The sequence below is a fragment of the Camelus ferus genome, chromosome 2 (genome assembly GCF_009834535.1).
Source record: "Camelus ferus isolate YT-003-E chromosome 2, BCGSAC_Cfer_1.0, whole genome shotgun sequence".
In the NCBI taxonomy this organism is placed as follows: Eukaryota; Metazoa; Chordata; class Mammalia; order Artiodactyla; family Camelidae; genus Camelus; species Camelus ferus.
In genome coordinates this window covers 89262412-89279455 of record NC_045697.1, presented here as the reverse complement: position 1 = coordinate 89279455, position 17044 = coordinate 89262412, and the positions used below count along the sequence as shown (strand labels likewise).

The following is a 17044-nucleotide window of genomic DNA, read 5'->3' as shown; positions in this document are numbered from 1 at the left end:
ATATCTAGTTACCATCTGTCACCATACAAAGACATGGCATTATTACTGACTGTATTCCCCACCCCGAACATTTCATCCTCATGACTCATTTATTTTGCAACTGGAAATTTGTACCTCTTAAATATTCCAATTTTATCAGGTTTATATAAGTGAGTTAAACTGGTACACTAGAGAGTGATGGAGAAGTGGATGAAGAGGGGAGATATAACCGCATCAATGAGGAAGCATTCAGGGTTTACAGAAACTGATCTAGGACTTCTCACATCACTTTGTCTATTAGTTCTGAGGTCACATTTATGCTCTTTCCTCTAGAACTGTCAGAATTTGAACCACTTCCCAAGGGGTTCAATGGTAGCTTTTTAAATTTCATATGTTTTGTTTTTTTCTTAGCACAGACAGAAGGGAGAATGGAATCTAATAATCATTTACCTAAAGCTGATTTGAACCAGATTTAGCTGTTCTTACTCTGCTCACCAAGTTATAAAACTTTGGGGCTTTGGCAACAGATCACTTTTTCTTTAATGAACAGTTATAATTATATTTCAGTGACCTTTTCTTAAACCTACTTATCTACTTACATGCAAAATTGCAAGAAATTAAGCTTGAGATTTTTCCAATCCATTTCTTGAAACTAGAATTATTCCCACTGTGACATGAAATCAGAGTATGGTTATGATCATCTTAAACATACCAAGTTGAACAATTTTTTTTTTTTTTTACAATCCCACAATTCTGATTTCTTTCCACCCTTGACTTCTCAACATTAGTAAGGGGGGAAAAAGAAGAAAATGAACAGGCAACATAATTTTTCTCTTAAAAAATGGAAGTAAAGAGAAATGTATTCAAATAAATGCAATAAATGCCTTCTATGTTAGATACTTTTAGAAGTTTTATTCATTCATTATTTCATTCACTCATTCAAATATTTATAGGGTGCTTAATATGAACCTGGAAATATTGTAGGCACTGGGGATATTACATAAACAAGAGAAAACCCTGCCATTGTAAAATGTATATAATAGTGAATTGAGATAGAAAATAACTTGTAAGCAAAAAAATGTGTCACATAAGGATAATTAACACAGGCAAAATGAAACAAGATAATGCATGAAAGTGCATGTTGTGTGGTGAGGTGTGAAGAGCGCATTTTGAATTAGAACTGTCAGCAGAAGCCAAGCTGAGGTTATGACGTCTAAATTAATATAGATCTAATCTCAAAATCAATAATATAATAATATGTCATTGAAAATTTTTTATTTAAAATCAGGTCAAATGTTTCAATAATTTTATGAAATACATTAAAAAAGCACCTATAACTTGTAAAGTGAGGGAAAACCTTTAAATTTATCTTTATGTAAGGAGGCTAGTATCAACATTGGTAAATACATTACTAATACAATTTGATAGTATAATAATATAAAATATTATACATTTTTCTTTTTCTTTGAATCACTTTTTTTATCATATATGATGTCAAAATTACAAAATGACAAAGTCCCAAGATGAATTGTGAGCTTGTATGTTAAAGATGGCTCAGGATCTAAAATATTTGGAAAATATGACTTAAGTGCAAGGGCTGGAATATGCATAAATATGAATCTCTTGATATCATAGGAGTGCTAAATATTCTCTTTGCTCATGAATATTTGATTTTTCACAAGAATATACTGAATATTGAGTTAGTGAATTCTCGTTATCTCTGAGGTTGGCTTAATTAGATGCATGGTTAGCAGATATTTTAGGTTTGTAATTCTTGCCAGAGAAATCACCAATAAACAATTTTACTTATTTTTTAAAATGAAAGGCTATTTTCTTAATTTTAATTGATTTTCTTATCCCAAGTTTTGCTCATTTCTATTTTATTCTCCATACAGTCTCCTTATTGATCTGTCAAAAATATAAATGTATTATTGAAAATGTGAACATATAAATTCCATGCTTAAAATGCTTCAAAGACTCCTACTGTCTGGTCAGTGCTTTTCAAATATGTATCAAATGAACTGGACATTGAACATATATCTCAAGGAGTGGGCATCTTTTTATTGAGGTATATTGTACATCTATAAAATGAACAAAGCTTAAGTGCACAATTCAATACCTTTTGAAAAATTCTTTCACTTGGTAACTCAGACTTCCATCAAAATACAAAATATTTTCATCATTTGAGAAAGAGCTCTTATGCTTCTCAAACTCCATACCTCTCCCTACTCCAGATGTCAGAAACAATCACTGTTGTGATTCGTTGCCTCATAAGATTCTTTGACTGTTACAGAATTTCAAATCTAAGTAAAGAGTACCTGGCTTCTTTTAATTAGCTGAATAGTGTAATATTCCTGAGGTTTATCAATTTTGTGCAAATTAGAAGCTTGTTGCTTTTTGGTATGTTAATCTGCTGAGAGCTATTCCACTATACGGATATACAATTCTCGTAACCACTCTCTAGTTGATGGGCATTTGGATGTTTCCTGTTTTGAGCGACTCTGACATCCTTGTTATGTTACGGACAGCGTCGTCCACCTTTTTGTATACATGTTTTCATTTCTCTTATTTAAATAACAGTATAGAATGGCTGGGTCATATTTAAAAAAAAAAAAGAAAGTTTAAGAAAAATTGAGAAGCTAATTTCCAAAATGACTTTAATCATTCTAACCTCCCATCGTGAATGTCTTCATCAGTACCAACATCGTGTGTTAAGTTGGCAGTCTTTTTGAAATCGAATACTTATGTACTAGTACTTCACTGAGATGTTATTTTGCATTTCTCTGATGACTAATAATGCTGACCTTGTTCATGTACTTACTGGGCATTTGCATATCTAATTTTGTGAATTGTTTTTCATATCCTTCAACTAATTTTTAATTTGGTTGTGTTTTAATTATTGAACTGTAGCAGTTATGTATTCTGGATACAAGTTCTTTGTCAAATGAATTGTAGATATTTTCACATTTTCTCCAAGTCTAGTTTGTTTCGTCAGTCTTCTATTAAAAAAATTTTCTCTTAAGGATAAAAAGATATTTTCTTGTTTTCTTATAGAAGTTTGTATTTTTAGTCTATGATTCACCTCAAAGTAATTTTTACATATTGTATGAGGTATATTACATTCTCTTTTTCACTATAATGAGAAAAAAAATGTTCCAGCATCATATATTTTGAAAAGACTTTAGCTTTTTTATTGAGTCATTTTGAAAATAAATTGACCACGTAAATGTGAACCAACTTCTGCATCCCATTCTGTTCCATTAATCTAGTTTTATATCTTCATATTAATACCATATCAACCACCTTGGTAAATGAAGATGTGTGCAAATTTTGATTTCCAATAGTGTAACTCCTCCACCATTGTTTTTCAACATTGGCTTGTCTATTCTAAGTCCCTTAAATTTCTGCATACATTTTGTAATCAGTTGGTTAATTTCTACAAACAATATGCTAGAATTTTTGTTAGTAATGCATTGAATCTATAGATCAACTTGGATGAACTGGCAGCAAAAAAATATTAAACACTCCTTTTCATTACCCTGGTATAGATCCCTACTTAAATTTTTTTAGGTTTCCCTGAATGAGATTTTGTTTAGTTGCATGCTACAAATTATAGTATGATGTATTTTTAATATAATTCAAAAATTTTTTTACTTTCAAATTTTTCTTTTGTTCTATTGGTTATGTGCAAATAGGATGCTTAGTTGGCAAATGCATGCGGATTTTCCAGCTACCTCTTTGCTATTGATTTCTAATTTGTAATTTTCTTTGCATAATCTTATGCATACTTTGTTAAATTTATACCTAACTATATCATATTTTTTAAAAATAATTCTGTACCTGATATCATACCTGCAGTTCACACACACACACACACACACACACAAGTTAACCTGCTATTCTATCACTTTGCTAAATTCTTTCATTAGCTCTTGTAGTATTTTTTCTTGTTGCATTGTTTTGTTTTTTGTTCCTTACTATGTTCTACATACATGATTAGGCCCTTTGTGAATATAAATAACTATTTCTTCCTAGTGAATTGATACAACCTTTTTTTCCCCTTTCCCTTGACTTACTGCACTGGCTCAGACCTCTGGTCTGAATGGGAATGATGAACAGACATGTATAGCCTTGTTTGCAGTTGTAAAGGGAAAGTTTTCAGTTTCTAACATATATTGTGATGCTACCTACAGTTTTATTTTGTGGGTTTTTTTTGGAGAAAAAAATTTATTCTATTGCTAGAATGCTGGGAGCATGTATTTTGAGTGTGTGTTAGATTTGACTGACACTTTCTAAATTTGTTGATACAATAATGATTTTGTTTCCCCTTTAATGAATATGATTAATTACATTGTTGGATTTTGAATTTAAAAAGTGTGGCACTCCTGGGATAAACAAAATTTGGTCAGTATGTATTAAACATTTCTGGAGCTTGCTGAGTAAGTTTTGCTAATATTTATTTAGGATATATAGCATCTATACAGAGGTTAGTCTGATAAAATTTTATTGGAACTTAACCATGTAAATTCATTTACATATACTCTATGATCAACTTTTACACTGTTATGGAAGAGTTGAGCAGTTTCAACAAGACAATATGACCCTCAAAAGTAAAAAATATTTAATCGCTGAGCTTTTAAAGAAAAAAAACCCCACACCAATATTAGTGAATGATATTAGTGTGTAGTTTCTTTTCTTTTTTTTTTGTAATGTCTTCAGAATTACTAGCCTTACAAAGGTGAGAAGTGTTTATTGCTCCTTTATAAAAGAGTTTTTGTAAATTTTTTGTTTTTTACAGTTTTTTTGGCATAGAACTTTGATAAGCCTTCTGGCCTGGCGTTTTCTTAGTTGGAAAGCTTATAATTAAAACATAATTACCTTAATACATAAGATTATTATTTTTTACATTTACCTTGTAAAATTTTCAGTAATTTATTCTCAAAGAATTTGTCCGTATCTTTGAAGTGAATTAATAATTTTATCAAAATATTCTTTTATTCTCCTTCTGAATAATTTATAGTGATGTTTTTAATTTAATTCCTAAATTATTCACTTGTATTTTCTCTATTTTTTCTTGATTAGTCTAGTTAGTGGTTTACCAATCTTATTAATTATTTTAGAGAATCAAATTTTATTTTCATTAATTATTTCTGTTTTGTCCATTTTCTGTTTAACTGATTTAATTCTATTTACTATTGCTTTTCTTTCCTTATTTCAAATTTAATTTACTGTTCTGTTTTATTGAAGTATAGGTGATGTACAATGCTGTGTTAGCTTCTCGTGTACAGCAAAGTGATTCAGTTTTATGTATGCATATATATCATTTTTCATATTATTTTCCATTATGGTTCATTACTGGATATTGAATATACTTCCCTGTGCTATACAGTAGGATCTTTTTTTAAAAAAATATATTTTATATATAGTAGTTTGTATTTGCTAATCCTAAACTCCTAATTTATCCCTCTCTCACCTCTTTTCCCCTTTGGTAGCCATAAGTTTGTTTTCTACGTCTGTGAGTCAGTTTTTATTTTGTAAAGAAGTTCGTTTGTGTCATATTTTAGATTCAACATATAAGTTATATCATACAGTATTTGTCTTTCTCTTTTTGACTTCACTTAGCATGATAATCTCTACATTCAACCATGTTGCTGCAAATGACACTATTTCATTCCTTTTTTATAGCTGAGTAGTATTCCTGTTTATATATATATACAACATCTCCTTTATTTATTCGTTAATGGACATCTGAGTTGCTTCCATGTCTTGGCTGTTGTAAATAGTGCTGCTATGAAAATTGGGGCACATGCATCTTTTTGAATTACTGTTTCCTAAAGATACATGCCCAGGAGTGGGATTGCTGGATCATATGGCAACTCTATTTTTAGTTTTTATCATTTTCCATAGTGGCTGTACCAATTTACATTTCCATCAAGAGTGTAGGAGGGTTCCTTACTCCATACCCTCTCCAGCATTTGTTATTTGTAGACTGTTTAATTATGGCCACTTTGACCAATGTGAAGTGGTACCTCATTATAGTGTTGATTTGAATTTCTCTAATAATTAGTGATGTTGAGCATCTTTTCATGTGCCTGTTGGCCATTTGTATGTCTTCTTTGAAGAAATGTCTACTTAGGTCTTCTGCCCATTTTTTGAGTAGATTATTTTTTTGTTATTGAGTTGTATGAGCTGTTTGTATATTTTGCAAGCCCTTGTCAGCTTCACTGTTGTCTTTTCATTTTGTTTATGGTTTCCTTCATTGTGCAAAAGCTTATAAGTTTAACTAGGTCCCATTAGTTTATTTTTGCTTTTATTTCTATTGCCCTGGGACAGTGACCTAAGAAAACATTGCTAAGATTTGTGTCAGAGAATGTTTTGCCTATGTTTTCTCCTCGGAATTTTATGGTGTCATGTCTTATAATTAAGTCTTCAAGCCATTTTGAGTTTATTTTTGTGTATGGTATGAGGGTGTGTTCTAACTTCATTGATTTACATGTGGTTGTCCAGCTTTCTCAACACCACTTGCTGAAGAGACTGTCTTTTCTCCATTGTATACTCTTGCCTCCTTTGTTGAAGATTAATTGACTGTATGTGTGTTGCTTTATATCTGGGTTCTCTAGTCTGTTCTTTTTACAGCTTCTTAAGGTGGACATTTAGATCATTAGATTTAAAATTTTTGTCTTTTCTATAAGCATTTATAAGTTAGCTTCTAAGCCATAATTTAGCTACATCCCACAAATGTTGATATATTATCATTTATTTTTAAATGTTTTATAATTTCCCTTAATATAATTTCTTCTTTAAGTCATAGATCATTTATAAATATGTTACTTAATTTCCATATATTTGAGGATTTTATAATGATTTTTTGTTACTGATTTCTAATACAATACCATTGTTTTGATTTCTAGTAATACCACTGTTTCTAATATAATGCCATTATTCTAGCACATGGCCTATTCTAGTTAGTTGTCTGTGTGTAGTCGAAAAACATGTAGTCTATTGTGGTTGGGTGCAGTTTTTTATAAATGTGTGTTAGTTCTAGTTGGTTGATAGTATCTCTCAAGTCTTTTAATACCCTTACTGATTTGCTATATACTTATTCTATAAATGACTGAGAAGGGAACTTGTTGACCTTTACAACTATAATCTCAGTTGGCTTCTTTATCACTTCAGTTTTTATATTTTGCCAATATTCGAAGCTTTGTTACCACATACACATATTTTCAGAATTGTTATGTCTTTGTGATTAATTCAACTTTTATCAGTGTGAAATGTCTGTTTTATTTCTGGTAATCTTTCTTGTTCTGGAACTGATTTTATTACTAATATAGACACTCCATTTTTTTATGATTGGTGTTTCTTTGGTACACCATTTTTTATTCTCCTTTGAATCTGTATGTGTCTTTACAATCAATTTGTCTACTATAAATCTGTATGTGTCTTTACAATCAATTTGTCTACTATAAATACCATCATAAATACTGGACACAGTGCAGGTTTGCTGGCATTAAATTCTCATAGCTTTTCTTTATTTAGAAAAGTCTTTATTTCCTCTGCATTTGCCTAGCATATTTATGTTGGATAGGCAATTATAGGTTAAAGTTTTTGAAAGAAAAATTTTGTATTAAAAAGTATTTTTATGTTGTTCTTCTAATTGCAATATGTCTTTTTTTTTTTTCTCCCCTTAGTTCTTTTAAAGTTTTTCTCTTTATTTATTTTCAGTTTTGGCAATTTGATTATAATGTACCTTGATGTCCATTCTGTTATGTATATTCTGCTTAATGTTGATTAAGCTTCTTAAAGCTACTGATTTATGTTTACATTGAAATTTGAAATATTTGGCAATTAATCTTTTTGCTTGAAATTTTCTCTCTTCTTCTTACTGTATGCCAATTACATGCATATGAGACTATTAGATATTATCCCAGAGCTCCCTGAAACTCTGTTTTTTTTTTCTGTATTTCAGTTTAAAGCAGTTAGAAGCATTCAGTTTTCCTTTATTCATGTTCAAATATTTTATTTAATTGGTTCTAATTTGTTTATGAGCCCATCTTTTTGGAAATTTCACTTTGGATATTTAATTTGTCTATTTTACATGTGCATTTGGTTTATTTTTACAGTATTTATTTCTCCAGGGAGATTTTATATTTGTTCTTTCATTATCTTTATGCTCTTTTCTTAAATATTTGAACATTTTAATAGACCTTTTAAAATTATTTCCTAATTCCATTATCTCTGACAGTTCTGTGTCTATTTTAATAGTTATTTTTCATCTTATTATGAGACATTTTTTGCTTCTTCACATATCTAGAAGTATTTTACGGCATTTTGGACATGATAAGTGCTGTGTTAGTGTTTATCTAAATTTTATTGTTTCCCTTAATATAGTTTTGAGGTTTTTCATGGCGTTAATTTATTTGCACACTAGCTTGACCCATTCAGTGGTTGTTTTTAAGTGTAACTAGGGTAAGACTAAAGTAGCCTTTATTCAAGAGTTAGAGTAGACCTACTCCAGATTCACAACTTCTGAAGTCTATTCAATGTCCAGCTATTCAATGAGGACTCTTCACTCTTGCTTCTTGGAATCTGAACATTGTTCACTTTCGTCTGTTCATTTCCTCTGTGTGTGTGTGTGTGTGTGTACTTTTCCCCCCCAGCTCACAGCTCCTGGTAACTGTTCTTTCTCTAACTTTATGGACTCTTTCTCATAGCTTCTGCAGCTAAGTATTTGCCAATAATTCAAGAAAAGGCCATTAGGATTTTCTTTTTCTGTATAGGCCTCTATTCTCCTACCCAGCACATTTCCGTCACCCCAACAGCCTTGAACTCAAGTCTTCTCAGCTCAGTGAGAGTTCTGTAATTTAGTCTTCTTTTCACTCTGCCACACAATCCAGATAATGTTGGTTGAACGTCAGGGTATAGATTTGAGATTTGAAATTGACTCAAATCTCTTGTTTCCCTTCTACTTTGAATCATAGTCCTTCATTATCTAATGTTAAATGTCTGAAAATAATTATTTAGTATATTTTGTTCAGAATTATAGTCATTTATCATGGGGAATCTAGACTTGTTAGCTCATCACTGACAGAAATAAAATATTCTCTGGGAGGTCTTTTAATTTATCCAATAGTGTGTTTTATAAATGCCAAATTTCTTTGGCATCTCCTATTTTACTATTTTTTAATTATGCCAAACATGCATTATGAAATACTATAAATTATTATTTAAAAAGCAATATTTTATGTGCCTTTTGACAAGTTAATGTAGCTTCCTAAATTTCGTATAAATTAGAAGTTGTAAGGTCATTTTTGCCTAACTTAGTTTTTTTTGTAAGCACTAAAATTCAAGCTTATGCTCTTAGCCTCAATATTAATCCCCCAAACCAAACTTTACACTCCAATGACACCATAGTGTACAATTAAGCCTATGCAAAGTATTATTTCTTTTTATGTGTCTTTCTCACTCTGTTCCCACTGTATAGACCAAGACCATTTTCTTCATTCCCAGCAAAATCTGTGGCAATTTGAATAACTGTATTTGCTACATTGTATTATAACTCCTTGGCATAAGTTAGTGTTTGTATTTATATTTTTGTATTTTACTGTATTTATTTTTTGTATTATATTTTTTGCACCTCCACCTCTCAGTATAATGCCTGGATAATGTAGATCCTAAAAATATTTGTTGACTTTATTTTTACTTATGGAAAAATATTGTCTTTCAGATATAAGTGTACATCAATTTCTTGTGGAAAAATCTTTGTGAGAAGCTAAACTGTGAAAAGAAGTTAACTTCATAAGCAAAGCAAATGAAAAAAAGAAGTTGTTTAGATAATCTGGCAACTGTCATTCATCTATAATTTCCAGAATTATCTAATTTCATTGAAGAAATATATATTTCAATTCAGTCAGACTTAGGGAGTTAGCTGGTAAGGGGATGTATTCCTAGAAATAGTGCTAGAAAACCAAGAGCTATCATATGAATTTATTTTCACTCACTGAATATGAAAATTATTTTAGAGATCACTCAGTCTATAGCATTTATAGCATGAAGAAATTGATATCCAAATAATTACCTAGGTTGCCTAGATTTTTTTAACAACTTCTACACCATCCAATGGGAAAACATATGTAAGTGAAGAAGCCAGTTCATATATAACATATGTTTATGACTCTTACTGTTCTATCAAGTGCATTACCAATAGACAGTGATGAAAACTTTTTACAGACTTCTAGATCATGTTAAAGAATCAAATAATAGAGCTAGAAGACACCTTGAAAAGTAGAAGAAGAGTGAAGAAAAGAAGAAAGAGTCAATTATTTTAGGAGCAAACTAGGGAGGCAGAGCTAGTAAAAATAAAATGTATCATCCTTGATAGTGGAGAAAAAAATAGCTATATCAAAAATTAATACTTCAGCAATTCAAATACACGTATACCACATCGGTTTTAAAAGTAACTTCAGGAGCTCACTGAAAACTAACTGGAGACTGGCAGAAAGACTCATACAACCAAGGCTTTAAAAAAGATCCACACTGAATTGGGAAAGAAGGAAAGAGAGGCATTCAGTTCTGGATTTGTGCTCAGAGAGGAGACTAAAGGGTAGAGGATTATACAAGTGGAGATACTCCCTGGGTAGTGAATGGTTCGAGCCACATATTGGGTGCCCCAGCCCTGGTGCCTAACCCCAGGAAGATAAATTCTCATAACTGTTTGAAAACCAGTGGGACTCACAGGAGAGCTGTAAGAAACCTAGGCTCCACTCATGAAAAGTGAGCACAAACTTGCTTAATCCTGAAACAAGGCAAAGGAAGCAGACTGAAACTGCATGTGGCTGGCAGTTTACTGGGCTAACACAACCAGCATGGGACCCCACCAAGGTGAGCGCCCGCTCTGCCCCACATGCTCAGCAGTCAGCTCCACACCAAGGCGAGGGCTGTAGCAGCCTAGGGGTGTTCTCACTTGCGAAGGACAGAATTACTGTGAACAATATCCAAACAGGGTGGGGGCATCCATTACTGTCACTTACCAGCTGTGCATTGGGTACAGTCCTGGACTCTGACTGGGGCTGGGACCACCACAGCCAGAGCCCTGACCCATGCCAAGTGTCCCCTCCAGCCCTTCTTGCACAAGCACTGTTCCCTTCAGGGGTGAAGGTGCCGGTGCTAGGACAGGGGAAACCACACATGAAGAGGGACCGGAGCTAGCTCAGACCTGAATCTCAGGGCTCCTGCCCCAGTAACTTGGGACCCAACCCTGCCTCCAACAGGGTGGTGTTGGCCACTGAGCTGAGGAGAAGCCTTGGCTCACACCTGGCCCTGGCTCTAGCCCCTCCAGCTCCAGCCTTGCCTCCTACCAAGGTGATAGTTGCTAGCACACCCTGGGGAAGGATGTGAATCTGCTCACCTCAGATCCACCTCTCCCACCAAAGTCACTGGGCACACACGGACTGTATCAGGACACACCCACACAAGGACAGCCCTTCAAGACTGGGACAGGTAACTGTTTCAACTAAATTCATAGAGACAGAGAAAGTCAAGCAAAATGAGAAGACAGAGAACTTGTTTCAGTTCAAAAAACAAGAGAAAACCCCCGAAATAACAATACTGATATTACCAGTAAGGCATTAATATCCAAAATATATAAGCAGTTTCTAGAACTCTATATCAAAAAAACCAAACAACTCAATTATAAAATGGGCAGAAGACCAAAAGAAATTTTTCCAGTGAAGATATACAGATGCTCAACAGGCAAGTAAAAAGATGCTCAAGATCTCTAATCATCAGAGAAATTCAGATCAAAATCACATCTGTTGGAATGGCTATCATCAAAATGTCTACAAAAAACAAATGTTGGTGAGGATGTGGACAAAAGGGAACCCTAGTATACTGTTGGTGGGAATGTAAATTGGTGCAGCCACTATGGAAAACAGCATGGAGGTTCCTCAAAACACCAAAAATAGAACTACCATATGATCTAACAATTCTACTCCTAGGTATATATATGAAGAAAATGAAACACTAACTCAAAAAGATACATGCACCTCAATGTTCATAGCAGTATTATTTGCAATAGGCAAGATATAGAAGCAACAGATGACTGGATAAATAAGTGGTATATATACACAATTATATATATATAAATGAAGTGGTATATATATAATATATATGATATACTTTTTATAATTAAATATTACTCAGCCATAAAAATAATGAAATTTTACCATTTGCAACAACAGGGATGAACTAGAGGGTATTATACTTAGTGAAATAAGTCATACAGAGAAAGATAAATACTGTATGTTATCATTTTTATGTAGATATAGTAAAAAAAAAACCAATGGTTAGTGGGGAGAGAGGGGGAAGGGGCAAGATATGAGTAAGGGATTAAGAGATACAAACTATTATGTGAAAAATAAATAAGCTACAAGGATATATTGCACAGCACAGGGATAGCCATTATTTTATAATTTTAAATGAGTATAATCTATAAAATATTGAATCACTGTGTTGTATATCTGAAACTAATAAATATTGTAATACACTATACTTCAATTAAAAAAAGTAACTTCAAACACACTAGAAACTGATAATGTTATTTTCTAGAAAGAGAGACTAGGAGAGAAAGAGATTTTCATTTTGAGGCTTTCTTATCATTTGAACCATGGTTTTGTCATAGTATCTGTATTATTTCAATATTTTATAAAAGAAAAAAATATTTGAGACCCTTCATACAATTATGGATTTGTATTTTAAATTCTCAGTCAGCCAGAATGTAACTGAAGTGAATATGATAGGATTGTTGGATTTCTGTTTCTGATTCTTTATAGAGCGGACTAATTCATTTTTTACTGCTGTTCCTTCTGTTTGGTATATTTGGTGTGACTGTTTCAAACAGCATCTATAATGGGACAAAATGCAGTCTGATTGATGATGGCATTTAATTATATAACTATTTCTATTTCATTAAAGCCAGATGTTGCTGTCCTAATTTCTCCTGTGTCCAATTTAAATGTAGATGAGAATAAAGAGCAAATTAAGAAGATAGTAATTTACGTAATAAGGTAGAAATGAAAGAAAGGAAAAACAGCAGAATTAACTATCATCAATCACCTTTGAATAAAGCCACTTCTTATCATTTAGAAATGTGGATATCATGCACCTCATAGAGATTTTTTACTACTATATGTTACATTGGGAAATAAACCTAGTTTCAGAAAGAATACTATTATAAGTATTTACCTTCCAAACTGAGGACTAGTGTAATATGACTCATATACAAATAACTTAAGCCAGATTAATGTGTCTACTAATGTGTATTTCAGCATATATATATATATATGTATATGTATATAGTCTATTTTATTTGTACAACTTTTCTAACAGACATCAAATAACGCTCAGTGGATATCATAAGGGAAAGGGACTAAAGATGAAACAATTAGAACCTATCAGAGGCAATTGATTTTAGCAGTTCACTGCTTCTTTTACACAAATTTACAAATGTCACAACTTATTAAATTGTAACATTAAAAACAACATCAGTAATTATCTGCGCTGACAGAAAAAAAATCCATTCTGAAAAACTAGAGAAGCAAGAATGTGTTTTTTCAAATCCTAAAGCCATTTTAGAAAATTGTTTTGTTTCGTTAATTCCTTGATGAAGGAAAAAAGAATGTTTAAATATTTGTGCATAAATTACTGGAAAAAGACTAAATATGGAGACACTAAGAAATAAAAAATAGTGTCACACATACATATTACAATTGTTACCATGGTCACTCACAAAAGATAATACAGATTAAAATCATGTCACACACAATGAACCAAACTATTGTGCAGGATAGATTAAGTTTCTTAGGAATGGTTAAGCTTCTTTGATGAGTGAATCCTTGTCAATACCACAGAAAATACCTGCACAGGCCAAAGCAGAAATAGAATAATTTTTTAAATTGTTTAATTGTATCACTTATAAGCAGTTTAATATTTATTTTGTTTTTTTCTCTATCATAATAATTTATTTTCTAGTTGATACAAGAATCATAAGACCCTTATAAGCTAAATTTAGTTTTCTCAAACTTTAGTGAACTTTAATTTGATATTAATCCAAGGACTTGAGGGCTAAGCAAATATCCATATTACAGTTAAATTTTGAAATTATTCAAAAGTATATTTTAACAAAACCTGAGACATTTAAAAATAAAACAAAACAAAAAACCTGGTGAAATTTACACATCAATAAGAAAGAAAAACAGATACAGAGAACAAACTAGTGGTCACCAGTGGTGAGAGGGAAGGTGGAGAGGCAAGATGGGGCAGGGGGGAGGTAGGGCATCAAAGGCACAAACTACTATGTATAAAATAAACAAGCTACAAGGATATATTGCACAGCACAGGGAATAGAGCCAATATTCTGTAATCACTTCAGAGTATAATCTGTAAGAATATTGAATCATTATGTTAAAACTAATACAATATTATAAATCAACTATACTTCAATTAAAAAAAAGAAATAAATAAAAACAGTACAGGTATAGCTGGGGGGAAAAAAAACGAGAGAAGGAACAACCAACATGCTAAGTCTTCAGGGCTTTCTCAGGACACTGATGATCCATCAGAAGTCTCAGAGAGTTTATACGTAACTCTAAAAATCAAGCAATTTGCTTTCTTCCATTTTCCTACAGTAGCACTTATGTTATTATTCAAATATAACTTGCTATAAATGTATATACATTTGTCTTTGTTTTCTTCTGCTGTGCTTCATGTTTATTGTAGGAAACAAAATTGAGCATGAAACTATGTATATTCCATGTTCTGCTTGTCACAGGTTGTGAAAGGCAATTCAGTTTTCTCATATTCACAATGTACTAGAGACGGAAAGAGTTGATATGGGAGTTGGAAACAGGTTACACGATAGTTTCATTCACATTAGCCAGTTTCCTTATGAGTCCTCTCCATGGCTGTGCAGAGTGCTCTGATTGCTGGGATGGTCCAACACTGCCTCTGTTCTTAGTACTGAGAGAACCAAGGGGAAACTTGCAAGGCAAAGAAAACTCTGGTCCAGGCCCAGGGTGGCGGATAATCAGCACCCCTCCACCTCTGAGGTGACTCGATCAAGGAACAGCCAACTCAAGTGAACACAAGGCACAAAGTATCCAAAAAGTGCAAGAGGTATTTCAACCGCCCACAGTGCAAAGGCTGTCACCCTGAATATGGCAACACTGAAAACATTCTTTGGAGAACTTAACTCTCCTGGAAAAGTGGGATAATTTGTCGCCTCCCTTTGAGTCTACCGTCTTAACTTTTGGTACTGGAAGCAAGGGGTCGGTAAGTAAAGCCAGCCAGAAAGAGAACAAACAGGAAGATGCAAAGGACACTCTGCGTAAATGAGGCTCATGCTGTCGGTCAGAACCCTTAAAGGGAAAGACAGCAAAATTGTGAAGATACTGCTGCCAGCGGTGACAACGCCATTCACCAGGCCAAGGCGCTTCTAGAAGTAGCCTCCCTAAATGACCAGTGAAGCCTGGTAGGCAAAGGAGCAGCCACAGCAACCACGATTCCACAGGTAAGGTACAGAGGCTCCACAGAACTCACAAAAGAACTGGACCTGAGTCCAACAAACCCAACAGCGGCACCCACCACAGCTGTTGTCCCACAACCAAACATGTCTTGGAAGACGCTACTGGGCAGCAAAAGGAAATCATCCCATGCGTAGAGAACTTACCTATGCTGTCTTGAAGACCATCTTATCACCGCCCTTGGAACTGAAGGTCTTCAGCATGGACGTAAAGAGCACCCCGCAGGCGTCCTGGATGCCGGACACCGACCCTTGCACCACAGGGCGGTCAGCATCAGCAGCCAGCCCCAGGCGCCCTCAGGGGCTCAGGGGCCTGGGCCCGTCGGCCAGCACGGCCTCCACCTGGTCGCCAGGGGCCATAGGAGGGACAGGCTAGGGCTGCAGCTCGCTGTCCCTCGCGTATGCAGGTATCATGGCCTGAGCTGCCCCCTGAGTGGGGTGGGGGGAGGGGGGCACGCGCGCCCGGCTGGTGGAGGAGCCACCGAGTTGGGCTGGCGGGCTAGAGAGGCCGGCGGGACGGAGGTGGAGCTTCCTGGGCTGGGGGAGCCGGGCTAGGACTCGGCCTCCCAGGCCACAGCCGCGCGCCGGCACTCTACGTTTGTTTTTTGATTTTAAGTCATACCTAGCAAAATATCTAGATTAAATGTATATAGCTACCTGGTAGTTTAATCACAGGAACTTTAGTTTTATAAGTATGGTTTATATTTTAAATATTCGATAATTCATTCACCTGTGGACTGAAAAAAAAAAAAAAAAACCACTACAAGTTGAGAATTTGGTTTTATTTGGTGGATTTTCCGAGAACAAGTCCAGAATACAACCTCTCAGATCACTCTGGGACTATTCAGAGGAGGTAAGGGAGGAGGCTGGCTATATGGAAGTTTTGCAATAAAAACCAGGTAGTCGGAATATCGATAGATACTGTTAATTAAAGAAAACCAGACATTTGGAGTTAATGAATTTAGCCGTTTTCTATGTATGGGAAGATGCAAGGTTCTGGGCTTCCTATAATTACTCCTTTGAAGTGGAGCATAGATATCTATTGTTTTCCCTCCTGAGTCCCCCCGGGTGCACCGCTGGGGGCGGCTGCGGTGGCCAAGGGCCTGGCTGAGGGCAGCATGTTTACCTCCATCCTGAGTTCCCTCAGGCTCACCACGCCTGGAGCCTGTAGTGACTGATGGCTTGATGGCCAGTGGTAGCCTTTGTTTGCTAATAAGGCAGGGGACACTTTTCATCCGCTCAATAAATATTTCTTAAGTCCCTGCTATGTTCCAGGCAAGTTTGGGGGCTCTCAGGAAAAGGGTACTAAACAAATAAAATATTTTTTTCGCTTGCAGAGTTACCCTCCACTACTCTTCAGCTGCCTTACCAAATCACCCCATTTGGATCCTTCTGAGAACAGCAGAATCGTGAGTACCAGGAATGATTTAAAATTTTGGCTTGCCTCAGAAATGGTTAGGCTACTTCACCTTGACTGTTTACATGTAC

At 34.3% G+C, this 17044-nt stretch overlaps 1 pseudogene; it reads right to left on the bottom strand.

The window, feature by feature from the left end:
- Nucleotides 1-15061: 15061 nt before the first annotated feature.
- LOC102517845 lies at nt 15062-15916 on the bottom strand (annotated as a pseudogene).
- Nucleotides 15917-17044: the final 1128 nt, after the last annotated feature.